General features: G+C 39.0%; 1 protein-coding gene and 1 long non-coding RNA gene across 9 annotated transcripts in view; one reads left to right on the top strand and one right to left on the bottom strand.

The window, feature by feature from the left end:
* Positions 1-16,370, bottom strand: part of PPARG (peroxisome proliferator activated receptor gamma) — a 123,305-nt gene extending 106,935 nt beyond the window's left edge. For 3 of the 6 annotated variants that reach the window (XM_081822548.1, XM_081822542.1, XM_081822536.1), the window contains exon 1: positions 15,290-15,485. The gene's annotated coding sequence lies outside the window, so the exon portion shown is untranslated. Of the gene's footprint in view, positions 1-15,289; positions 15,486-15,541; positions 15,751-16,247 lie in introns of those variants that run through there. The other 3 variants (XM_081822568.1, XM_081822553.1, XM_081822559.1) reach the window with 2 other exon arrangements.
* LOC115941194 (uncharacterized) overlaps positions 14,649-25,487 on the top strand; it is a 38,461-nt gene continuing 27,622 nt past the window's right edge. For 2 of the 3 annotated variants that reach the window (XR_014145958.1, XR_014145956.1), the window contains exons 1-2: positions 15,488-15,601; positions 17,478-17,565. This is a non-coding gene — a long non-coding RNA (uncharacterized LOC115941194). Of the gene's footprint in view, positions 15,350-15,487; positions 15,602-17,477; positions 17,566-25,487 lie in introns of those variants that run through there. The other variant, XR_014145959.1, reaches the window with a different exon arrangement.

The following is a 25,487-nucleotide window of genomic DNA, read 5'->3' as shown; positions in this document are numbered from 1 at the left end:
TGGGAGGATGGATTAGCCTGGTGATGGGTATTAAGAGGGCACGTACTGCATGGAGCACTGGGTGTTACAGGAAAACAATGAATCGTGGATCACCACATCAAAAACCAATGATATATTGTATGGTGACCAACATAACATAATAAAATAAAATAAAACTAAAAAAAATCCCCCCAAAACATATCAGACACTATTCTAGACACAATTCAAATATTTATGCAGATTTTAATGAAAATGGACTATTTTAACAAAATATTCTACTAGACTTGAAGAAAAATGATTTTTTTTTCTTCTGCAGCTAACCTTTTTCTTCATCTGATACCATAACCACTAAAAAAATCCTTATGAAAATAATGTCCCTTACTTAAAAGCATTCTAGAATTTTCCCCAAACTCTAGTGAGGATATCACTCCTGTGGGGGTCTAAGTCCTCCAGATCCTCCAAAGTGCAATTAATCTGTGATAATTCTAGCTGCTAAATGTTGACAATAACAGTTGGAAGTTTGTAAAACTAAGTAAAAAATGTTGAATAATAAAAGTTATTTGAACTTTCACCCACATCAAAATGGAATCCTGAAGACATTACCAAAATGGGTAGTCAGGGCTGGTCTTGTTCAACCACAGCAATACATCACAGGAGGGAGAACAAATGATTTTAAGATCAGCAGCATGACTGTGATTTAGGTAATTTGTTTCTGTAGATATTGCATTACTTGTGAAAAACATCACTTGGAAGAGGAGCATACCACAAATATTAAAGGTGGAATTAAATGATGGCTGAGAAGCCATCAGAACTGTACTTTTTTTTAAAAAAGAACTATGGAACTAACTGTACAGATGTGCTTAAAACTGAACGTGCATTCAAATTTAAGGAAATGTAATTACAATCCTGATGAAAACATCCAGACACTTCGTAGACATTGGTTTTCCAATACGGTCAATAACAAAAGAAATAAGTCTATGAAGTTAATATTACAGACTAGGGAATCGCTAGGGTATCACCCTATAAGGCATCTAGTTCATCTGTCCTATCAGACAAGACTCCTTGACTGATGGCAGTTCAGATCTGCATGAATGTCTCTACTGACAAAGTATTTACTTCCGCACAAGACAGCCTTCCCACTGGTGGACAATGGCAGTAACTGGAATCCTTTCCTTATGCTGAGCTGAAGCATGTCTCCCTTTAATTTCTAGCAATCCTGTGACAAAGGCCTGTCTATGACGCAGGAAGCTCCATAAGGGAAGGGACCTGTCTGTCTTGCTTACTGCTACAGTCCCAGTAGCTAGCACAATGTGTGACACATAGTAAACATGCCATAAAAATGAGTCTATGGCTGATGACTGCCCCACAGGACTCAGTCACAAAGTCCAGTCCATTTGTCCTTTAGGGCAGTGGTGCTCTAACTTGGAGGTGAAGGAACTTTTCTTTTCTTTTTTTTTTTTAAAGATTTTATTTATTTGACAGAGAGAGAGAGATAGTGAGAGAAGGAACACAAGCAGGGGGAGTGGGAGAGGGAGAAGCAGGCTTCCCGCTGAGTAGGGAGCCCGACGCAGGGCTTGATCCCAGGACCCTGGGATCATGACCTGAGCCGAAGGCAGACGCCTAACGACTGAGCCACCCAGGTGCCCCCGAACTTTTCAATCTATCGTGGCTATTTCTGTAGAATGGAAAATGATGTGCTTGAATGTTATGACAATATAAAATTTTTAATGTGTATCCTCCAATTTGCACATACCTTGTACCAAATCAGAAACGGAGGGTTTATGAGCAGATCAGTCTCATTTTCCCTACCTCTTTGTTCCTACAAGCCCTCCTCATTTTATGTCCAGATGTTGAGATAGCCTCCTGTTTTCCCTGCACACTACTGCCAAATTAATCTCCTGATTAAATCATCTCACTCTTTTTCTCAAGACCTGGAATCTCACCACTCCTTATAAGATAAAACCCACACTCCTTTGCCTGCATTCCAGACCCTTTCTCATCTGACCTAAAATCTCTATCTCCAGCCATATTTCTCCTACTCACATACACGTGCTACATCCACTTCAAATGCATTGATCTCGGCAGAGTTTCCCTCAATCCATGCTTACGCACTATTCCAGGCTTTGTTTTCTTACACTGGAAATTCCTTTCCCCTCCTTTTGGGCTGCCTCAAACCCTGAACTTTTGTTGTTGTTGTTGTTGTTTTATGGGGCAAAATTTACAGAACATAAAATTAAGAATTTTAAAGTGCACAACTCAGTGGTATTTAGCACATTCTTCAAGCTGTGCAACCAGCACCTCTATCTAGTTCCAAAACATTTTAATCACCTCAAAAGGAAATCCTGTACCCATTAAGCAGTCACTCCCCTTTCCCCCTTCCCCCCAGGCCCTGGCAACCACTAATCTGCTTTCTCTATGGATATGCCTATTCTGGATATTTCATATTAAAGGAATCATACTTTAGTTCCCTTCTTTGTTTCTTTTTCTGTATATTTTTTAAGTTTTTTTCCCCCCATAAGATTACCCTGTCAATCTCCCAATTTCTCAAGTCTAGTTTAACCCCTCCCTTCTCTACATGGCTTTTCTAGGATATATCCTCCAATCCACACTGATCCACAACTCCCTGAATTTTTGTAGCATTTGTTTTCTGTCTTACTTATCTTAGCTCTTAATCATATACTGCTCTGAACTGTTGGTTCCATGTTTGAATTTTACCCCATTTTGCTTCATGTAGATTATAAACTCCTCCTTCTAGCAGCTTTGGTGTCTCCCTTTGTGCCTAGAACATACTTGAACATGTGTGCAATTCACTGTGTCCAGCCATACGCTAATGAATAACAAACTAAGGAAACTGAAGTCTGGATTGCCAATGAGAGAAAGCTTCAAACCCATTTCAGTCCTTCATCTTTCTTTTTATCAGGCTCTACCCTCCCTGCCATTTTGCTGTCTCTCTTGTGTCTGTTGGGCCCTTCTTTGCCCTAGTAGGAGGTGAACAGGTGTGGTTGCAGAAGGATAATGGCAGGCTGCCCAAGGGTAGAGAGGGTGCAAATTCCCTGCATTGATCTTTGGCTAAGAGACTCCTACCTTCGTTCTACATCCACAGATGAAGGCTGCGGAGAAGAGGGGGTGAGCAGAGATGTCACAAGGCCATATAAGAAAAGGTTCCTCTATTTGCTTTTCTTTTATATGTAAATCAGTTTCTTTGGCATTTTGATTTGAAGTTGCTTATAAACCCATATCTGCCTTGTGACAGGAGATTAACTCTTAAATAATTATGATAATACTTGTGATTTATATATGAAATACTGATTAAATTATTTTGTATATTATAAACAAATTAATAGGCCAAAACTTGATAGCGTTTTATCTAATACTTAACAAAATGTTTGAAAAGGAACTGTTTATTTCATGCCTGAGTAATAAGTCTAAATGACATTTTCTATTGTACATTATTACGAGCTTTTCTCCAGTTGTAGGACTAAGTAGAATCTGTTACAGTTGCCATTGGAAGCCTCCAAACAAGAATGTAAAACAGTGCTATGGCCCTTAGGCCATTTAAAACCTGTTTTTCTGACCAGAACTACTAAAAGATCCAACATAGAAAACTGAAGTCTATAATTAACATTTTTTTCCCCTTTTCATATCCCATTTTGCCCGCTTTAGAATAGTAAAATGAAAATCTCTTCTGGCATTAATTTCAAATCATTATGTATCATTAAAATGTTAAATAAAATAGAAATTAACATTTTAGAGAGTAACTTAGGGAATTCCTTTAATATGTAGAGAATAGTAGCACTGAGAATCCCATACAAGCGATCCTGAAAAAGCCCAAACTTGTTCTCAGTATCAAATCAAGTTTAAAAATATTTATAAAGTACTTCAAATGCCCTCAGCCCCCCTGTGCTACAGGCTGTGAATTAGGGAAATCAAATCAAGTTCAGAAGTATTTATAAAGCACTGATAATACACTCAGTTCTCTACACTATAGGCCATGAATTAGGGGAGGTATGCAGTACATACATATGTAAGAGGAATAAGAATTACAACATCATTTCTATCTCTATGAATTAACAATTTTGCTTGGTACACAGAATTTGTGCAGAAAAATTGTAAGACATGACAGTAAAGAATCAGCAAATAAAATGTGTAATACAGAGTATGGAATACATTAAATTACATTTCAGGGTAGATCTGCCTTCTAATTGTTTTACTTCAGCTGAGATTAAAATTAGTTTGCATTTTCCGAACTCGAAAGCTGGTGGCCAGTATAAATACTTTACATACATGTCGTATGACAAAGGAAATCAACCTGACATTTAAAAACTTCATGGGCATAATAGAGACAAATTGTGTGTCTGTATTGTGCTTTGCTAGGATCCAAGATTGTTCCAGCAGACACAGTAAATTACACAGAATGAATCATGTGCGTGGCCTAAAGACACAACCAAACCAATATGCTGTGTTCAAGTGCTTAGTTATTTTCTCAGCTTTTCCTGAGCTGTGGGCATTTGCCTCCCTAGCACTAGATATTCGTTTACCGACCCAGCATGGTGTGCTCTCAAGACTGAAAAGTATTAGTCTGACCCTCTGGCCATGTTTCCAGGTGGGCAGATTTTGCTTCCTACGTAAGGATATCTAGTGTTGAAAAGCAAGTGGTCATTCATTAAACGTCTGTGGAGTTTGTGGAATTGAATAAACTGTAGTGAAATCTGCAAAACTGGAGAATTTTGGTTACATCTAAAGTAAACTGTAGGGCGCCTGGGTGGCTCAGTCGGTTAAGTGTCTGCCTTTGGCTCAGGTCATGATCTCAGAGTCCTGGGATTGAGTCCCGCATCGGGCTCCCTGTTCAGTGGGGAGTCTGCTTCTCCCTTTCCCTCTGCCCTTCTCCTCCACTCGTGCTCTCTAAGAAATAAATAAAAATCTTTAAAATAAACTACACTCTACTTTGCCATGTCAGTCTACATATGAATGGATTAATTGTACATCACATAAATTCCTTCAAAATTAATTTTCCTTATCATGATGCCCCCAAAGTGTCGTGTTGTTCAGAACTTATTTTTAAGTGGTCAATAAAATATTTTCTGTCAATGTAACATCAGAACTAAAATGGTAGACAATTTGTATGTGAATATAGAATTTGGAAATAGCTATAATAAGTAATTTGACCAAAGTTCACACATTTGAAATAATATCTGGATCCCCTTTTACTCAAATATTATATTCTAAATATGTAAAAGTTCTTCATAGGCTTTTAAAGAAAAGTAGTTAACTTTATTTCCCAAGGGAAAAAAAAGGGTTTTTTGTTTTTTTTTTTAATTTTAACCAGATAGGCCCAGTGAACTTTGTTTTACATTTCTATTAAGTATAGATAATTTTTTGTAAATAAGGTTACAATTCATTTGCATAGTTCACCCTTTACATATATTCACTGTGAGAACATTATAAAATAAATAATCCTTCTGCAAAGTGAATAATCACCTTGTCATTTGGATTTTCAATAATAGTAATACTCTATTAACAAAGGATGCATTCTACCTCTTTTTTTTTTTTTTAAGATTTTACTTATTTATTTGACAGAGAGAGAGACACAGCAAGAGAGGGAACACAAGCAGGGGGAGTGGGAGAGGGAGAAGTAGGCTTCCCGCCGAGCAGGGAGCCTGATGTGGGGCTCGATCCCAGGACCCTGGGATCATGACCTGAGCCGAAGGCAGACTCTTAACAACTGAGCCACCCAGGCACCCCTCTACCTCCTTTGTTAATAAATCTGTTATTGAGAGAGACATAAAGTAATGTAATATAACATTATACATAACACAAAATACATACATATAACTTAAAACAGTATAGTAATAAGGGATCCCGGACAAATATTCAAGGATGCAGGTTTTCCCCTATTCACAACCAACTCAAAGATAGCCACCTGACTCCCTGTTGGTCTAGCAATGCTGTCTTGTCACAGGGGGAGGGCCAAGACTGCGGCCTCCTCTTAGATATCACCTCTCCCACTACTGTTCTTGTTAAATCTAGTTAACAATAATTGTAAACTCCAGGAGAGATGGAATTTGTCTGTTCATTGCTTTATCCTTCTTCTCTAAAATAGTCTTGGCACAAATGAGGAGCTCAACAGATATTTGTTGAATAAATAAATCTTCATTAAAAAGGAGCTTCTTCTCAATTTGTCCTTGGAGGTATCATCACATGAAGTCTGTGTTACTCACAAATTCTAAGGCTATAAACTGAATCTTGTTGGCTGAGGTCTGCCTTGGGCTGTATTAAGGAGTAAATCATCAGAAGTGGGGGAGGCAGAAAGAAGAGAGAAATACTCCGTACTTCTAAAAGCTTTTACAACTTTGTTTTCATTCAGATAATGGTTATTCTAAAGACATCAAGCTGACATAAACTTCTCAAAATAAGTTCCAAAGAAAGTGACAAGAAAAATGTAACCTGTAATCTGGGTCAAAGGTAAAACCACTTAATTTTCCCTTTGGGATTTCTAGAACAATGCAAAAGAAAAAAGGAAAAATTAATTAATTCAAAGGCTATTGCTCTGTGTGTGTGCATGGTGTGCACATATGTGTATATAAATATGTATTGCTCTGTGTATGTATATTTATATATTATATTAAATATATGTTATATATTAAAAATATGCCTTTTACAGCATTCACTCAGAAGTCTGACTAGATTTTTGGAAACCTCAATTCCCTTGCTATTAATAACTATCCTATCATGGGATCATTTATTTTTACAAAAAACCATAATAGACATATTTTTTATAAAAAAATTTTTTAAAGGGTGGCTTTAAAGCAAAATAGCCCCAGAAACTATTTTTTAAAAGTTCTGTTTGTCAGTGTACGCTAAAGATCAAATAGGGAACGTAGGTCCAAAGAAATAAACAAAATCAAATCCGATGTATGGCTGAGAAAATTAAGAGACTGTAACAGAGATGGGATATTTTTCTCCTCCCAAATAGAGGCTAGTCAAGCAAAGAGTACAGAGAAGTCCAATATGTGAAATAAAATTAAGTATGAAATAAAATTGGGTATAACCAAAAAGAATTCATGTGGTGCCTTAACATTATTGTCAATGGCTTTCAAGGAATTAAATAGGTAGAGGATTCTCAATGTTTAATTGACTCTTTGCCTTGATTTTTACTAATCAGAGTTATAGACATACTAAAAAACAGAAAAGCTTTAAACATATGCTTTTAGTTACAGAAATAATTTTATATTACTGGCTGAACTTTGGAAAAGAGAGAAAGATATAAAAGTTTTTAAAAAGCCCTCCATAACCTCACTAATATAACTATCATGAGTTTTATATATTCCTTTCCTTCCAGACTTCTTCATATACATATATTTATGTAAGGTTGCAATCAATAGTGCACATACATTTTTATGCTACTTCTTTTAGTTAATATTTTTCAGATTTATTACCATTTCTAAATCGTCACTAATGATTGTATGACATTCCACTTGGTGATTATACCATAATTTACTTAACTGTTCTCTTGCTATTGAATATTTAAATTACTTCCAAATATTGGTTCCTATAACATTGCTTTTATGAAAGTCTTTGGGTATACTGCTTTCCCTATATCCTCTATGTCTTTGGGAAATGTTCCAGAAGTAGGGGTATAGCATCCCAGTGTGTGATATACTGCCCAATTACTTTCTAAGCACCTTGAACTCAATCACAGTGACATCAGAAATATATAAGACTACAAGTTTCTTCAATTCCAGAACCAAAGAGTTTTAGAATTAAAAAAAAAAAAACAACTATCACCAACAATCACTAGGAAGGGTACATTTTCTACTATTACTAAACTGGAATTGAGGCTTACACCCGTATCTTGTAAGTCTGTTTAATGTGGATCCTCTGGGGATGAATCATCCTCAGTGATCTTATAAAATCCAGGCCCGAGGTTGTAGTCTTTGAACTTGGGAGACTCAGGAGAACCAGTGATGCTCAGACTACAAAATGAGCTGGCTAGCTTCTCTTGACACAAGCTTACTGACAACACTGAACTTCTTTAAGTTGCCAACTTAACAACTGAGTCACCCAGGCACCCCTCTACCTCCTTTGTTAATAAATTTGTTACTGAGAGAGACATAAAATAACATTATACATAACAAAAAATAGATACATATAACTTAAAATAGTATAGTAATAAGGGATCCAGGACAAATATTCAAGGATGCAGGGGTTAATTTTACAGGATGATCCCAAGAGAGTCTATCAATGGGGAGAATATAGCAAAGAACTTAACTATAGGCAAGGGTAAGGCCTACTAAAAATAATCCAAACTAAGTGCACTGATCAGTGGGTCCAGGCCATCACATGGGATGCAGGAACAATGCGTTCCAAAACAGTATCCATCAGAATCCCCTGGGGAGCCTGTTAAAACACATCTTCTGACTCAGTAGGTCTGGGTGTGGCCTGAGAATTTGCATTTCTACCAAGTTCCCAGATAATGCTGATGCTGCTGGTCCAAGGACCACACACTTGAGAACCATCGCCTTAGATGATTTCTTCATTCTTTTTTTTTTTTTTAAAGATTTTATTTATTTATTTGAGACAGACAGAATGAGAGAGAGAGAGAGCACATGAGAGGGGGGAGGGTCAGAGGGAGAAGCAGGCTCCCTGCCGAGCAGGGAGCCCGATGCGGGACTCGATCCAGGGACTCCAGGATCATGACCTGAGCCGAAGGCAGTCGCTTAACCAACTGAGCCACCCAGGCGCCCCTCTTTTTTTTTTTTTTTAAAGATTTTATTTATTTATTCATGAGAGACAGAGAGAGAGGCAGAGGCAGAGGGAGAAGCAGGCTCCCCATGGAGCAGGAAGCCTGATGCGGAACTCCATCCGAGGACCCTGGGATCATGACTCGAGCTGAAGGCAGACGCTCAACTGACTGAGCCACCCAGGCACCCCTGATTTCTTCATCCTTTTTAAAACATTTATTGAGTGCATACTAAATACTGTGCTAGATGCTAGAGATAGGAAGATAAAAAAAAACCCAATTAGTACCTGCTTCAAGAAACTAATAATCTATATTTTTGTAGACACTGTACTGCTCTAGTCCTAAACAACGAATTTGGACCTCGTTAAAAAGAAAGTTTAAAAATATATTATATTGTCTTTAAATAAAGCCAGGATGTTTCTAATTAGTTCCAAATATTTTAGGAAAACATGTAGTAATCCTACATTGGCAAATGCCTGGGTATTTTCTTCACTCTTCTGGATTTTGACATATGCAAATAATTTGTTAAAGTATCTTCTTCATTTATATATACATCATTCATATGTTTGTTCTCTTTCATAAACTCTATCTACTACATAAAACAAGAGAAAAAAATTTATGCACTTTTCCACATGCAATCAAAAATTTGTTTATACCGGTAATCATCAACTGACAGAAAAGAACAATGTTTTTAGTAAGGTAGGACTTTGAGATTCTTTGCTTTAGATTCTGACTTCCGCAACATTGTGGAAAAAGTGAAGGACAAGTAAGCAATGTGCTCAGTCATAGGCATGAGGGTGGCTCAAACCTAAGTGTTAAATAAACACCACCTATCAGCTGATTCAAAGAATTAATGAACTTGCTTTTGACATAGCTACTAAGCTTCTACTTCTAACAGAGATGTGTTGACTTGCCATAACTATTTTTAAGCAAAAAATAAAAGAAAAAATAAAGCATGTGTTAAGTTTTATGATCTGTCAATCTGCGAAAGTATTAAGTATTATTTATACTTCAGTATATGTTTTTCTGATGTGATTGAAAGGTCCCCCTCATTTCAATCTATTAGAAAGCTACTTTAAAAGTCTGGAAGAACTAACTCATGGAGACACTAGATCACTTGTCTAGCATCACAGAGAAAATAAAAAGACATAATGAGAAGTAATATTTAGATATCTGATTGCCAACTACTAACTCATAACCTTAATTTTGATAACATTTCCTAGGAAAGTTGATGTTGGGGAATAACAACTTGTTTTCTTTGAGGGACAAAAATGGTTCAAGGAAGACTTGTATTGATCTTTAAGCGAAAAATAAAGGCATGCATGGGAGAATATATCCTTTCCTATCACTGCTATTTCCAATGGTTATTTTCCTATTTGGTTTCATAGAGGCTGGTTTACAGGGAAACTGGAATACGAATCACTTTAATTTTATTTTTCCTTCTCCCTATCACCTCTTTTTAAATTCCCACATGTGTTGTCTATTCCCCAAAGGCCTTGTTTTCAGGTAGCAAGGAAACTAGGACTAACTTCTCAAATTTTTGCTGACAGTGATTTAAAGAACTAACTCTGATAGGAGTATTGACATTTTCAAAGTGGACTTCAAACTTTCAAATGAAAAATATAGTTTTAGAGGTGGAATGACAGCCAGTGGGGTGAGGTCAAAGTTAAGGGGTTCTTTCCAGCACTTCATTATTGTACTCAGGCAGTCTGACAGGTATGTTTCCCCACTGCCTTCCCTATAAAGGAAAATTTATTCCTTAAACATAGAAGGTAAGAATATCCTTTTTCCATTCACTTTCCCAGATTCTCTCCTGAGGAAACTTCTAGAGCCAGAGAGAATAACAGTGCTAGGTGGTAACTTTAGAATTTAAAACTATTTTAAAATTCTATGATGTCACTGGGGAACAGGGTAAATTCTTAGAAACCAACCTTATATTTGAGGTCTATGCACGGTAACTGCAATCTGCTGATTGTGGGAGTTGACCATACACAGATCTCTTACACTCCTACTCAGGGTATTTCCCTATTTTTCTACGTCCCTCATATCTCCCTTCTCCTTATCTGTGGTAAACTGTGAAGGAATTCACACCCCAGGTTTATGCTAATATGAACTCTTTCCAGAAGGTCAGAAAATTTGTCTCAGTAAGTCTTATCCACATTGTTAACTCTCCTAGATGAGTCTACAAATTAAAGTGTTTTTTTTTTAAACAGTGAATCAGTTAAACTAGCAATGAATTTATTTTCTAAAAGATAAGAAGTGAAATAAAAATGTTTCCTAAACAGACACTAAATCAAACTGAACTAAACCTTATAGGATCTAGTTTAAACCTGACTGTAAGGTTTTAAGTCTCAATTTTAATTGATTCTTGTTGCATGAACTGATGACTTCATTTCTTTCCTTCATATCTGAGAAATCACAGTAGGGAAAGGAGACTCACTACACCCTGTCGCAAAAAAGATTTTCAAGTTGAGAACGGCCTGGTCACTGGAATAGCTCAAGGTACAGCAATGACTCTGAGAAAGCCCAAGCTACTATGAAGAGAGCAGATGCTAATATTGCTCCCTGCTCCCCACCCCAAAGGGGAAGCCACAGGAAAAGGGAACACTCACCTATAGGCACTGGCCTAAACCCTTCTTTGCCCTCGGTCTCCTCACCCCTTTAGTTATGTCCCTACATGGGTTCTGTAGCTCCATATTCCAGAAACAGAATGGGGTTCAGACCTGGAACCATGTCCCTTACTTTCTTGCAGAGGAGACACTTCACAATAAAATGCATTATTTAATCATTCATAAGTAGAATTTAAAATGTATTATTTGGATGATGCATGATTAATTACATGCTTGTCCAATTACTCCCTACTAGTAAATTGGTGGGCTATTAGGAAGCATCCTCACTTTTAAGCCTCTAAAAGCCTATTTTTGGTTATAGCTTGTTAGGAAAAGACCCAATTTTTACAACAAGTACAAGTCACTGTTTAGTCTTTTAGTCTGAGATACTGAACTGTCTTTTGATCTGAAGGCTCACAGGCCTCATTATAAAACAAACCTGCTCCTGGGTAACTTACATTAAGCACTCAGAGGGTGCGCCATAAAAATACGTAAAGAATAGAACTTTATCAAATAAAAGCACAATCTACACCTAGACCACATTAGACATGCGATATTGACACAAAAGGATCCACATTGTGTCTACATAGGACTCACAAAGATAATAACAGTAAAACAAAAGAAAAAAAAAGTCTGATTTTTTATCAGAAATACAATTTTAAATTGAATATTGATGAAATATTTCCAGAAACATTTTATAAATTGATCACCACCCAGCAAGCATTATCTTTAGTTCATTCTTTGTTGTTGTGTTTTGTTGTTTTTTAAGCATGCTCCACGCCCAGTGTGGAGCCCAACAGAGGGCTTGAACTCAAAATCCTAAAATAAAGACCTGAGCTGAGATCAAGAGTCAGATGCTCAACGGACTGAACCATCCCGGCACCCCTCTTCAGTTCATTCTTAACAATGATCTCAAAATTTGTATCCATCAGCCTTTGTGGAAGAGCTAGCTGTGACATGAATAACCACGAAGGCTCTCTTTAAAATATCTGCTCAGTTAAATTCAGGGCAAGGTCATATCATTTAAGATACACAGGTCTGCTGATAAAGTCTTAAAATCATACCAAAAAAAAAAAAAAAGCACAGAACAATAATTGCAATACTTTTCCCATTTCACAGATGAGGAAATGGACAGAAAGGATAAGTGGTCCATTACCACCCTAACTGCGTGGGAGCTCCTCTGATCTTGGAAGCTAAGCAGGGTCGGGCCTGCTTAGCAATGGGATGGGAGAAAGCACAAGGGATTTGCCCCATTGTAATAACTGAAACTGTGAGAAATGTAAACATTCATATTCCGAATTAAATATTCAGTATTAAAATGTTGATATGTATTGGTTGTTGAAGAAAAATATTTCTTAATATATAAACTTTAAAAAAAAACAAATAATATAAGTATATACTATTATTGGTGACAGTTTTTGCCTTAACATCTACAAAAGCTATCTCCAAAATATGGTCTATTGTATTTGAATCAATTTCCTTCTAATAACCAACGTATTTTAGGTAAATAGAAATTAAAACATGACATTTTTATTAAATAAGCTCTAAAACATACACCATAGAATTTCTCAAAATCTACCTCTGTATTTTGATAAAATACAAATAGTAAATAAGAAACTCCAGGAAGATTTCAAATAATCTTCAATTTAAAATTTTTGTCTAGAATGTTATGAAACTAACTGAAGTATGATATGTGGGGGCTGTCTATGCTTGCAAGATGGGTTATTCACAGATCTTACTGTACTGTGGTGGAGTCAAATTATATCAGTTTCAAAGAACCTTCATAAGCACTTTAAACCGCTGCCTTTTTTATTGCTTTTAGGCCTCAACTACCCTAACGTTGGGGTCTGCTAGGAAAAATAAGAAAAGCAACTTAGAAATTCAGTTTATTTTTTAGGTGGGGAGCATATGTTTACATTTATAGACTGGTGATTTAAATCAAGTTTTCTTGATTAGTGATTTTTAAAAAATCCTCCTACAACTGGTATTTATTTGGTGGAAACCAACGAGACCAAAAACTTCTTCCAGTACGGTTTGCTACACCTTAGGACATATATTCCCAAGTTCAAGTGAAAATGAATTCAGCAGGACACCCACAAATTAGAAGGATGACATTTTCTGTGTTACCCATTAGCAGATAGATACATACATACATCCTATGAAAGAAGTAAAAGTATGGGCCAGGATTTATGAAACATTTGTAAAGTATTATTTCAACACTTTTCCCGTGCTTCATGAAAGTCTCCTGTTATTAACGACCATTTCACAATCTGAAAACTAAATGAGATGTACTAATACTGGTGTATGTTTTCACAGCAGCGACTGCCACAAAGCTTTCACACGCATAATTATCTTCAGAGTTAAGATTAGTGGCAAACATCTTATTTTCAGAGAATTACAGAAGAGAGAATATAAGTGTTTGTTTATAGTCCTACAACTTGCTAAAAGCAATTAGCCGTGATCAGTAATGCATTTCTAATCCATACTCCTAAAGTCAGACTTTGTCTCCTGTATAAATTTTAAATGTCATAGGGATTTTGAAATTAATAGTGTTTTTAAAAAAAATTATGACATATTGTTTAAACATAATTTTGAAATATACAAAGAAATGAACATTAAGGAAATTTGTCCCTTTAAAGAAAACTGTATTTAATTATTAAAAATAACCAATCACAAAAAATATTTTCAAAGTATTTTAAGTGTAATAGAGAATATGATGCTGGTGGACATTTGAGTTTTACTTTTTAAAAATTATATTCTTTTAAATCTAAAAGAGTGAAAAAACAATGCCCCAAAATCTTAGCCCAGAATCCTTCAAATCTTCATATTTCATCAATGCCATGCTGTTATAGTAGTTTTTGTAAAGACTAGAAACAAACTTTTCAATATGAAAAAGAATTATTATTTAAAAATGAAATAACCACTTTTTTCCCCTCCCAGTGAATTATAAAAGATTGAGATGGTCACTAGTTGATTCTAAGATGTTTTAAGATATAATTATCAGCAAGTGAAGTATCACATATCATATAATTTAAATAAAGGGAAAAAATTATGTGAAGTACCCAGTAAGGCAAAAATAGATGGTTTTGTAACAAACTTCATTTTTTGGCTAACACGACATTAGTTTTAAATTTTGTATATTAAAGAATACTATGGCACCGTATTAACTACAGAATCAATCTGTGAATCTGACTGAAAACAGACAACACAAAAATGATGTTAAAACTTGAACAGTTTCCCTCGAAACATCCCTCAGAACGCTAACTGGTAACATGTGTAAGTGTCTTCCATAAAACATTCATAGGAGTGTGAAGTATTTCTTTGAGAAGCCCCAGGGAATGTCTATGTCAGTCTCTATACCAGAAGGGTTTCCTAAATCATCTAACGCCATCATTTTGGTTCTGCTTTCAGTCAGCGATTGATCCCTTAGCTATAGACGGAAGACTGCCAGAGAACACCTGAGATTTGTGGAAGAAGATGTGCCTGGGTCCTTTTAAAGAGTAAGTTATTTCACTGTTCTCTCAACACCTCCGGTTACAATTTGTTTCGTGAATGATAAAAAACAGTTGACATTAAAATAATGTACTTCAAAATAAGGAGCTTCTCCAGCAATAGGATTCCTACAACTCAGTTCAGCATCTTGCCTGGTTATGTTTTCAGATGATAATTTAACAAATTTAATTTTACATTTCATCCCCCAACCTTGAAAAGGAAAAACAGAAAAACTTTAGCTTCTTCCTGACAGATCACTAATTTTTTTTTTAATTTTATTTCTCCTAGAACTGACACTATTTTTCCCAAGAAAATAGTGAGCTATCCTTAGACCCAAGTGAATTCGATTCTTAGGGTAAAACAAGAGCACAGCCAAATACTAACGATATAATTGTCATCATCATCATCTCGCAAATTTTGGACACATCAACACATTTCAACAAAACGCAATCAGAGTGAGGCGACTCACCTAATCAATGGAAGCTAACAAGTAGAATTTAGAAATGCAGCCTTCTGAACACCAGCAGAGGTAAAGGCCCCTTCTTCACCTAACAACTGACCTTATATAAAAGCAGCGAATAGGTTACTCCCAGTTTCTGCCTCCTTACCTTAGGCTCCTCCCCAAATACCAAGGCATACAGTACCACAACCACACACCCACTTTCCACCCCCTGCACTGAGGGACCAGGACTTTGTGTTTAGGCTACCTGCCTCTCCCTACCTCAGCGAGAGGACACAGAGCGGGCAGTGAGGCGCGGCACGTGTAGGAACCCCCAGCCCGGTAATGCCACCTTTCCAAACACGGGGGTGGGGCGGGGGACGCACGCATTCTCCATCCCCTATAACCCCAGGGAATCCGGCCCACATCCCAGCCTCTTCACTCGGCTCACGGCCAGCTCAGCGCTCAAGGGCACCGGGGTTAGGTGACCTCGAACGCGCCCCTCGCTTATCTGTCACCGCGACCCCCAGTGACCGCCTCCAGAGCTCTGGAGACCGAGAAGGAGACTCTACGGCGGCGGGACGGACAGGCACCGGAGCCCGCGTTTCGGTCCCAAAGTTCCCCTCGAGCGCCTCCCGGACGCCTGCGCACCTCCGCCGGGGACTCGGAGGTTCCCGGTTCTCTCGGACCCCGACCCAGGCGCTCCCTCGAGGGGGCCTGTCCCGGGAGCGCCGGACGCACGACCGGCGCCTCCCGGTGCGCGGCCGCCGCTCCCTGTGGCGCGTCTCGCGCGCAGCCCCTGCCCTCCGCGGCCCGGCTGGCTCGCTCTGTACCGGGACTTCTCAGCACGCCCGCGACCCTCACCCGGACCTGTCCGTGCCCGTCCCCTCCGACCTCGACGCCGCAGCCCCGGCCCTCCTCGGGCCCCGACCCCTCGGCGCTTCCCCGCCCTCCAGGCCCCCAGCGCCGCCCGCACCCCGACACTGACCTGCGGCTGCGGCAGCGCCCGGCTCCGGTGTCCCGGCGGCCGACCCGAGCGCCCCAGGCGGCGACTGCGGCGCGGGCGCGGGCGCGGGCTACGGCTCCGAGTGCGGTCGGCCCCGCCTGCCCGAGGCTGAGCCGGGCCGGGGGCGGGCGCGGCGGCGCGGCACGGCGCGGGGGCGCGGCACGGCGCGGGGGCGGGGAGCGCGCGGCGCGGGGCGCCCGCCGCCTGGCGCACAGTAGGGCCCCTGGCCTCTGGGGCTGCCTTGGGGCGCACCCGCTCGGCCCGGCCTCGCTTGTTCCTCCCAGCCACCGCTGGGAGGCGGCCCAGAAATGGTCCCATTTTACAGAGCCGGCACCCGGACGGAGCTCAGAAAGATGCCCACGGTCACGTCTGGGAACAGTCCGCGGTGCGGGTTTCCGGAGCCCGCCTTCCGTCTCCACGCCAGTGTGTCTCACCCTTCGCCCTGCGAGATTTCCTTTTTCCAAGCTGTTATTTTTAATGACATTCTTTAAAAAGAAATTAAATCATATTTAGGATCACCTGGTTTTTACCCGAGGGCCCAATGGTGCTGCGCACTTTCAGCGCCCCCCCTCCTTTTGCATTTGTACTTCACACAGGTGCTCATTAGTTCCTTAAGGTGATAGAGTTTTAGTTTTAATCATTAAAAGCATTTCTTAAACTCACTAACAGCATTTCTTGAATTCTTTAGCGGTGTTTCCTGCACTGAGGGATCAGGACTCATGGGGTGGGGGTGGGGTGGGACGCGGGGCGTGGGAATCCCAAGTTCTCACGTTGGAGAAGCAGTTTGGGGCATGCTGCCTGGTAAATGTACTGGGCAGTCTGCGGGCCGCTGCTTTTCCTGCCGCCCTCTCCGTGACGACTCGTCCAGAGGGGTTCACAGATGCCCAGTCAGAAAGCCTCTGGTCTTCTGGACTTGAGGCCGTACCTTTTTCCCTTCCTCCCATCGCATTTACTGAGCATCCCGCTCTCGGCCTGGTCCTCCTTGAGAAAGCAAAGACAAATAACGTTCCTGACTTCAAGAAAATTATCGATTGCTTGTCCAGAATGCTCTCTAGTCCTTTCACATCTTAACTAGTTGGGGACGCTTAGTTCTTTTCCCTTTAGGGCAAAAGGTTCTCATTTTTGAAGGACAATTTTGTGAGGATGAGTATCACTTCTGAAAAGGTTCAGAGCTAAAGTCAATAGATTCGTGTCCTTCTATTTGTCTCCTAGAACAAGAAGAGCTACAGCTTTGTAGGGACTCGAGAAAAGAACATTTGTTGACCATTGGAAACCACCCATTTCTTTGCCTGTCGTCTAGGTAAGCTGGGTTGTCAGGGCTCAACATTCTACACTCAGGCGTAGAAGTGCTGCATGCATTCTTCTTGATCATTCCAGAGTTCCAAATGTATGATTCAATATTTGTCAGTTTATTGACAGAGTTGTACCACCATCACCATTTCAAAAGAAACCTCCTACCCATTAGCAGTCATTCCCTGTAACCCTACCTAACCACTAATCCAGTTCTGTCTCCATAGATTAACCTATTTTGGATATATCATATAAATGAAATACAATAAAGTCTTCTGTGACATGCTTCTTTGAACTTAGCATAATGTTTTGAGGCTCATCCATGTGGTATCATATCGATATTTCTTTCTTTTTTATGGTCAAATAATATTCCATTGTATGGATATATCACATTTCATTTACTCATCCACTGTTGATGAATATTTGGGTTGTTTCTACTTTTTGACTATTAGGAATAATGCTGTTATGAAGATTCATATCAAGGTTTTGTGTAGACATGTTTTTCTTCCTCTTGGGTACATATCTAGGAGCAGAATTGCTTGATCAAATGGTGACTCTATGTTTAATTTTTTAAGGAACTGCCAGCCTGTTTTCCAAGGTGGCTGCACCATTCTACATTCATGTCAGCCATGTATGGAGGTTCCAATTTCTCCACATTCTTGTCAACACTTGTTATTGTCTTTTTTATTTTAGCCAACCTGATGTGTGTGAAGTGGTACCTCATTGTGGTTTTGATTTGTATTTCCCTAATGACTCATCATACAAGCATCTTTTCATGTGCTTATTGGCTATTTGTGTATCCTCCTTGAAGAAAAGTCTATTAAAATCCTTTGTTCATCTTTAAATTGGGTTATTTATATTTTTATTGTTAATTTATAAGATCTGTTTATATATTCTGTATACAAGTTCTTTATCAGATATGTAATTAACAAATATTTCCTTCCATCCAGTAAGTTCTTTTTACTTTCTTCTTGGCATCATTTAAAGCAGAAGAATTTTTAATTTTAATGAAATCCAATTTACCTATTTTTCTTTTGGTGTCACATCAATTCCTAATCCAGAGCCATAAAAATTTACTCCTAAATTCTCTTCTAAGAGTTGATAGTTTTATCTCTTATGTTTAGGTCTCGGAGTTATTATTAGTTAAATTTTGTGTATGGTGTGAGGTAAGGCAAACCTGCTTTTGGTTGGGGAAATTCGCATAATTAAGGACACTGACCAAAGAGAATCCCAACACAGTAAACTCAGAACTGGTGCAACATTTTAGAGTTGAATACTAGAATATGAATACTTTCTAAACATCCTTCTAAATAAAAAAAGAAATCTGTGATTTTTGAAAGTGATCTGTAGTTAGTGAAGCCTAAAAATGTAAGAAGTTAAGGAATGTAAATAGAAATAATATAAATCTGTTTTTTAAACTACTGGTCTTGATTCACTGGTGGATTATTAAATCAATTCAGTGGGCTATAACCAAGATATTTTTTAAAGTCCAATAAAACAGAACAGAACAGAAACTATCAGAATGTACTTCCTAAATTTAAAAAAAATGTTACTTCATAACTTTTATGTTATGTATATGTGTGTTTGTGTGTACCAGGAACTGGTGTAAAATGTGTTTATTACTGTTGGCTGTATTTTCAAAAATTAGAAAAACACTGTGTAAGCTTACAGTTGCAGAATTCTTTCATTCCACAAACATTTATTGAGTGCTTATTTTGTGCCAGGCCCTCTGCTAAGTGCTGGGGATAAAATGATAAATAGCACATAGTCTCCGCCCTGCAATAGCATGCATACGCAGTCCTATCCATACTGTAGTTTCTAGAGATACAAGATTGTACCTTGGTTCAGTTTTTCCCAACCACAAGGACACCTTCCAACTCTTGATGTTTGGTCCTGTGGCACTTACTTTTTTTGCAATTAGTGCTCAGCTGTTCACCTCATTCAAGATTTGCAAACATATTTGCTTTTCTTCCAACTAGGGGAACTTTGTTCCCAGGTTCATAATTGCATACTATGTTTATTATATTGGGAAGGAAGTACAAATCTAGTAGTGGGAGGGAACCATAACTTAATTGATTTGCATTTTCCTCCAATTAAAACTAGCTTGAGTGAGAGAAGCTCAGGTTGGTTGGTTGGTTTGTTTTTTGAGAACTCAGGTATTTTTAAATACTGTTATGTTACTTCTTTTTTTTTTTTTTTATTTTTCAAGGGTTTGGCAAAACAGAGTGTTGACATTAATAGTGATATTTAACTATTTTGGAGATTGGGTTTAGGAAAATTAATGTGCTCTGTTTCCAATCATCCAACTGAGTCACTTCTTCATGGCAGCTGTGTAGCATCACAACTCTTTATCTGAGACACCAAGTGTCCTATCTAAACGCCACACGTTCCCAGGAGACTTAGAAGATCTTAATTTAAAATTTAAAAAATTAGAACCAGTTGAACATGCCAGACAGATTACACACACACACATACACACACACTTCCACAAATACAGCCACTTTTTGAATGACTCTGTTATGTTCTCATACATGATTTTTAGATCTTCTTATAAAATTTTACCCACAACCTCCCAATTTTACTTTGACTTCGATTAAGGTCCTTTTCTCTTCCTCTCCCTATTCTGTCACCTGTTATCTTGCCCTTCACTAAATGACTTGCCCATTTGTTACAAGATCTTAAGTACCACAGCCAGGCTTGTATCCCATTTCTTCTGACCTCCAATTGATTGATCCTTTCATTATAACTCTCTACATAAGTCAGCTTTCTATTTCTGAGTGGTTGCTTATGAATAAAAAAAATTTCTGGAACATTTTAATACAAGTATTAATCTTGATTATAAACAAATAATTAGGTTACAATAAATGCAGCTGTGTGTTGATTGAAATTAGCCAAATTAGCATTTTTTTTAGTACCCTCACTTTGAGCTTTTTTAAAGATAATTTGGAATAATTGAAAGAAATTTTTTTTTTTTTTTGGTGACACTTTTAGAACTACCGTTTATTTCAATCCACAGTTCTGCTAGGCCCCAAGATGCCTCGTTGCCTTATGTCCTCCATGCCGGGTCGAGGTCCGCCGCCGCAGCTTCCCTCAAACGGCCCCGCACACAGGCGCCCACCACCGGCGTCACCCCCCCGACAGCAAGACAGAGCTCATGTTTGCTAAGTTGCCTCTTCTCTGCTTCCAATTTCTGGTTCCTGACGACATCGGCATCCTAAATGTTCCGATACCTTGTTTCCATGAGCTCTTCATGCCAGAGATCAAGGGTTTCTAATGGGCAATGAAACCAGCATTGTCCCTTCCCCAGCCTTGGCAGTTTAAAAGCTGGGCAGGTAGTCTGGAGGGTTCCAGAGACGTCGGTCCCGAAAGAAATAATTTTAAAGCCATTTCTTCAAGAGTACTGTTTTCTTTCCTATTGAATGAAATAACTCCCTATTTTTCTTTTTTATAATTTGTAAACATCTTATGAACTTAATGATGATATTTAATTCCAAGGAAATTCCATTTGGTAATTTCAATAGTTTTGAATTAGACTACTCAAATTTTAAAGTTTTAATGGTTTGAAAACATCTCTTAGAGGTTCAGAAATACTTCGATTTTCGGGGAATAAAAAAAGAGCATTTTGTCCTGCTTTGCCAAATTTTCTCTACTTTTTTTCCTAAAAATTGACCTACTTTGCATATCAGATTGGCTTCTAAGTATCAAGAGTTAGGAAGTAGAGTGAGTAGATGTGAGGAAGAAGAGAACTCCTGGTCACCCTGGAATGGCAGAGTTTTCAGAATGGGAATGTTGTCCTATTTTCCATTATCTTTTCCTTTTAAGAGCATGAAGTAAGTAGTAGTAGAATAGAAAGAGCCCTGACTTTTATCTCTGCTCATTGTGACCTTGGGCGGGAGACTTGCTCTCTCTGAAGCTGTTTCCTTGTCTATAAAATGGAAATATAATATATTCCCACAATCTCACCAATGAGATGACTTGAGAAAAATGCCAAGTCAGGCTCCTTGTAGGAACTTGGTAAGTGTTGTTTATCAACTGGGTGAAAGCACTGAGAATGTTCTGATAGTCACTGATTAATATAGTAAAGCACAGTTTGGATGCTAAATTGTATTTTCTTTTTTTTAAAAGATTTTATTTATTTAGGGGCGCCTGGGTGGCTCAGTGGGTTAAGCGTCTGCCTTCAGCTCAGGTCATGATCCCAGGATCCTGGGATTGAGCCCTGCGTGAGGTTCCCTGCTTGCAGGGAACCTGCTTCTCCCTCTTCTCCCTGCTCCTGCTCTCTCCCGCTCATGCTCTCTCCCGCTCTCTCTCTCTCTCTCTATTTATGTGAGAGGGAGAGAGAGTGAGAAAGAGCACAAGTGGGGGGAGGGGCAGAGAGAGAGGGAGAAGCACACTCCCCGTTGAGCAAGGAGCTCGATGTAGGGCTCCATCCCAGGACTGGGGAATCATGACCTGAGCTGAAGGCAGCTGCTTAACCGACTGAGACACCCAGGTGCCCCTAAATTGTATTTTCAAAATATTTTTTGGAAATACTTTTTGAAGTATTTTTTCCTATATATATCTTATTTAGTCATCAGTCTACATGGACGCTCTGCTCTCTTTCTTTCTTGCATGTAAAGAATCACTAGTATTAGGAATAGATTTAAAAATAACTATGAACTCCAGATTTCTGTATGAGAATAGTTTTCTCAGGACACCTGTGTGATTTTATAGGTCCCAGGCTTTGTCATATAAAACTAAAAAGCAAACGCTTGTTATGATGGAAAAGATTAGACATAATACAGAAGTGGACAGAATAGGAAATGAACCTCCTTGTACTCATAATCTGGTGTCAGTTTATGGTCAATCTTGTTTCTTCTGTGCCCTCACTCATCTTCCTCTCTTCTAATATAATTCTGAAGCAAATCCCCCAAACACGTTTTCATCCTGAAACTTTCAAACTGTTTTAAAATGTTGTTTTTGAGCCTTCTACATAAAAGTTGGTTCAAATGATTTACTCTGGGAGCTTTTTGGTTATCAGAAAATTTCTCTACTGAAATACCAGAAAATTGTAAAATGTGTTTATTGCTGAGAGAACCATTGTCTGCCTGCTACAGAGTTCCTTCCAGAGGACCCAAGGACATAAATATGTTCAGGCTGAGAAATGGGCAAATAACTGGGGAAAGACAGTTATGGTAGTTTCAGTTGCTAACAACAACAACGACAACAACAACACAAAATCAAAAACAAAAGCAAAACAACCCTTGTGTACCTGTGCCAAGAACAGATTTCAGCAGATATTGGTTCCCTAAGCTTTGGGGTAGCCGGGTGGGGACTGCGTGGTTGATAGAGTTCCAGGGGCGGGGAGGGGGGTCACTTTCAGCCACTGACAGCCCACTTCTTCTACATTCTTCTTCCCCTTATGTGAACTGTACAAATGAGTATTGTGTGCTAAAGGTTAGGAAGGAGAGCAAGACCCTAATCTGCCCTTCTGGAAGACCCCCCTGGGAATAATTGTGTTCCTTCAAGTTTCTTTTTTTTTTTTTTTTAAGATTTTATTTTATTTATTTGAGAGAGAGAATGAGAGAGAGCAAGCACATGAGAGGGGGGAGGGTCAGAGGGAGAAGGAGACTCCCTGCCGAGCAGGGAGCCCGATGCGGGACTTGATCCAGGGACTCCAGAATCATGACCTGAGCCGAAGGCAGTCGCTTAACCAACTGAGCCACCCAGGCGCCCTTCCTTCAAGTTTCTGCTTATTCCTCTGCATATACCTAGATCAGTCTAATACCTGTTGTATTTTTTTTTTTAAGATTTATTTATTTATTTATTTGGGAGAGCGAGAATGAGAGAGAGTACATGAGAGGGGGGAGGGTCAGAGGGAGAAGCAGGCTCCTCGCTGAGCAGGGAGCCCGATGCGGGACTCAATCCCGGGACTCCAGGATCATGACCTGAGCCGAAGGCAGCTGCTTAACCAACTGAGCCACCCAGGCGCTCCGAATACCTGTTGTATTTTGGTATAGGTTGTTGGTGAAGTGTCTGTCTTCTCCTACTAGGGTTGCAAGTGCCTTGACACGGAAAGCATGGTTTATTGATTTTTTTTTTTTAATGCCAAGGACCTCCTGCACTAAATGCCTGAAATCAAGTAAGTGGGCTATTTATGTCTGTTGAATGATTGATTGCTGGCTGTTTAACTTGCAAACCCATGCCTACAATTACGTAAATAATGCAAATGTCACCTCATCAAGAGGTCTTCCATCACTGTTATTCTTTATTCTCTTAACAGTTTTCTTTTTCTTTGTCCCACCTGAAATTGTTTTTAAACTTTTGGTTATTGTTTGTCTCCCCACACTAGAATGTAAACTCCATGAAGGCAGGGATTTTTTTTTTTTAAAGATTTTACTTATTTATTTGAGAGAGAGAGAATGAGAGACAGAGAGCATGAGAGGGAGGAGGGTCAGAGGGAGAAGCAGACTCCCTGCCGAGCAGGGAGCCCGATGCGGGACTCGATCCCGGGACTCCAGGATCACGACCTGAGCCGAGGGCAGTCACTCAACCAACTGAGCCACCCAGGCACCCCGAAGGCAGGGATTTTTGTAAGACTTTATTATTTTAGAGATTCACAGCAAAATTAAGAGTAAGATACAGAGATTTCCCATTTATCCCTTAAGGAGGGGGTTTTTTATTCACTGTTGTAGCCCCAGCTCATAGTATGCCTAACATGACAAGTGGTAGGGGCTCAAAAAGTTTTTATTACTGTAACAGTAATAATGTGATAGACTCAATTACCTTTAGAAGTTGTATTTTCATCATTAGGTCCTACAAAATTGATTAGTATGTAAATCCCCAGGCTCTGCTACTCATTTTAGCCTTACTTAGGTAGCCACTGGCTTTTCTGTTTTTGTGAACATAATTTTGTTTTGAACTTTTGAACCCTTGTGGCAATTTTGCTTTTGACACTGCGAACAGCTACTATTGATACACAGTTTCTGTTTTGAGCAGAATCTGAGGACTGATGGGGAAGTCTGACCCTGGAGCTCCAGAGATAAACTTCCTATTAGAGTTATTTTAGATATTCTCTTCCCACTGTGATCTTTCAGTAATATAATTTCCCTTTTCCCCTTGTACAGAAGAGGTTTTCCAGCACCTACATTGCCTATCTCTCAAGCACCTGACTCCTAAAGGAACATTTTTCATACATCTAGGACATGACATTTGGGAGTGACACCTGCCTGGGGGTGACGGTCTGGCTCAGGATAGCCTTTCCTTCTGTTTTGCATTTCTACTGCAATTTAAATGTTTGAGTATCTGGTCGGTTGGTCATGAATTACATGTACAGTTGACCTTTTAACAATGTGGGGGCTGGGGTCTCCCATGCAGTTGAAAATCTGCTTATAGCAGTGACTCCCCCAAGCCTTACTAATCACATCAATAGCCAATGAACACATATTTTGTATGGTATATGTATTATGTAGTGTATTCTTACAATAAAATAAGCTAGAGAAAGAAAATGTTACTAAGAAAATCATAAGAGAAAATGTATTTGCAGTTACTGTACTATATTTAAAAAAACTGTACAGTTCAAGGTTCAACTGTATATGTTTAGAAACTTTGTGCACTCTTGGGAGGAGGTGGGGGCGGGAGTTAAGGGGACCAGTGTGCTTTACTGAACAGTGATACTTTGTTGCCATTAATGTCTTTGCAGCCTCTCTTCCTACCACCATAACATGGATACATGGATATTTTTTCCTTCCCAAAGTATTTTTCTGTTTTAAATGTCCTGTAACTATCCATTGATTCTTTCAGTAAAACTTCAGTAATTCAGTATAATCCTGTAGTATTTCCAGGCATTCAAAAACATATTTTTAATATATCATATTACATGCTTAAGGCATGCAATGTCATATGAAACAAATAAAACAAATATTTACAAACCATAAGATCAATAACAATCATAAT

Source organism: Leptonychotes weddellii, chromosome 1 (assembly GCF_054177405.1).
Source record: "Leptonychotes weddellii isolate Sample4059 chromosome 1, ASM5417740v2, whole genome shotgun sequence".
In the NCBI taxonomy this organism is placed as follows: Eukaryota; Metazoa; Chordata; class Mammalia; order Carnivora; family Phocidae; genus Leptonychotes; species Leptonychotes weddellii.
The sequence above is the reverse complement of the archived record's forward strand: the minus strand, read 5'-3'. Positions and strand labels throughout refer to the sequence as shown.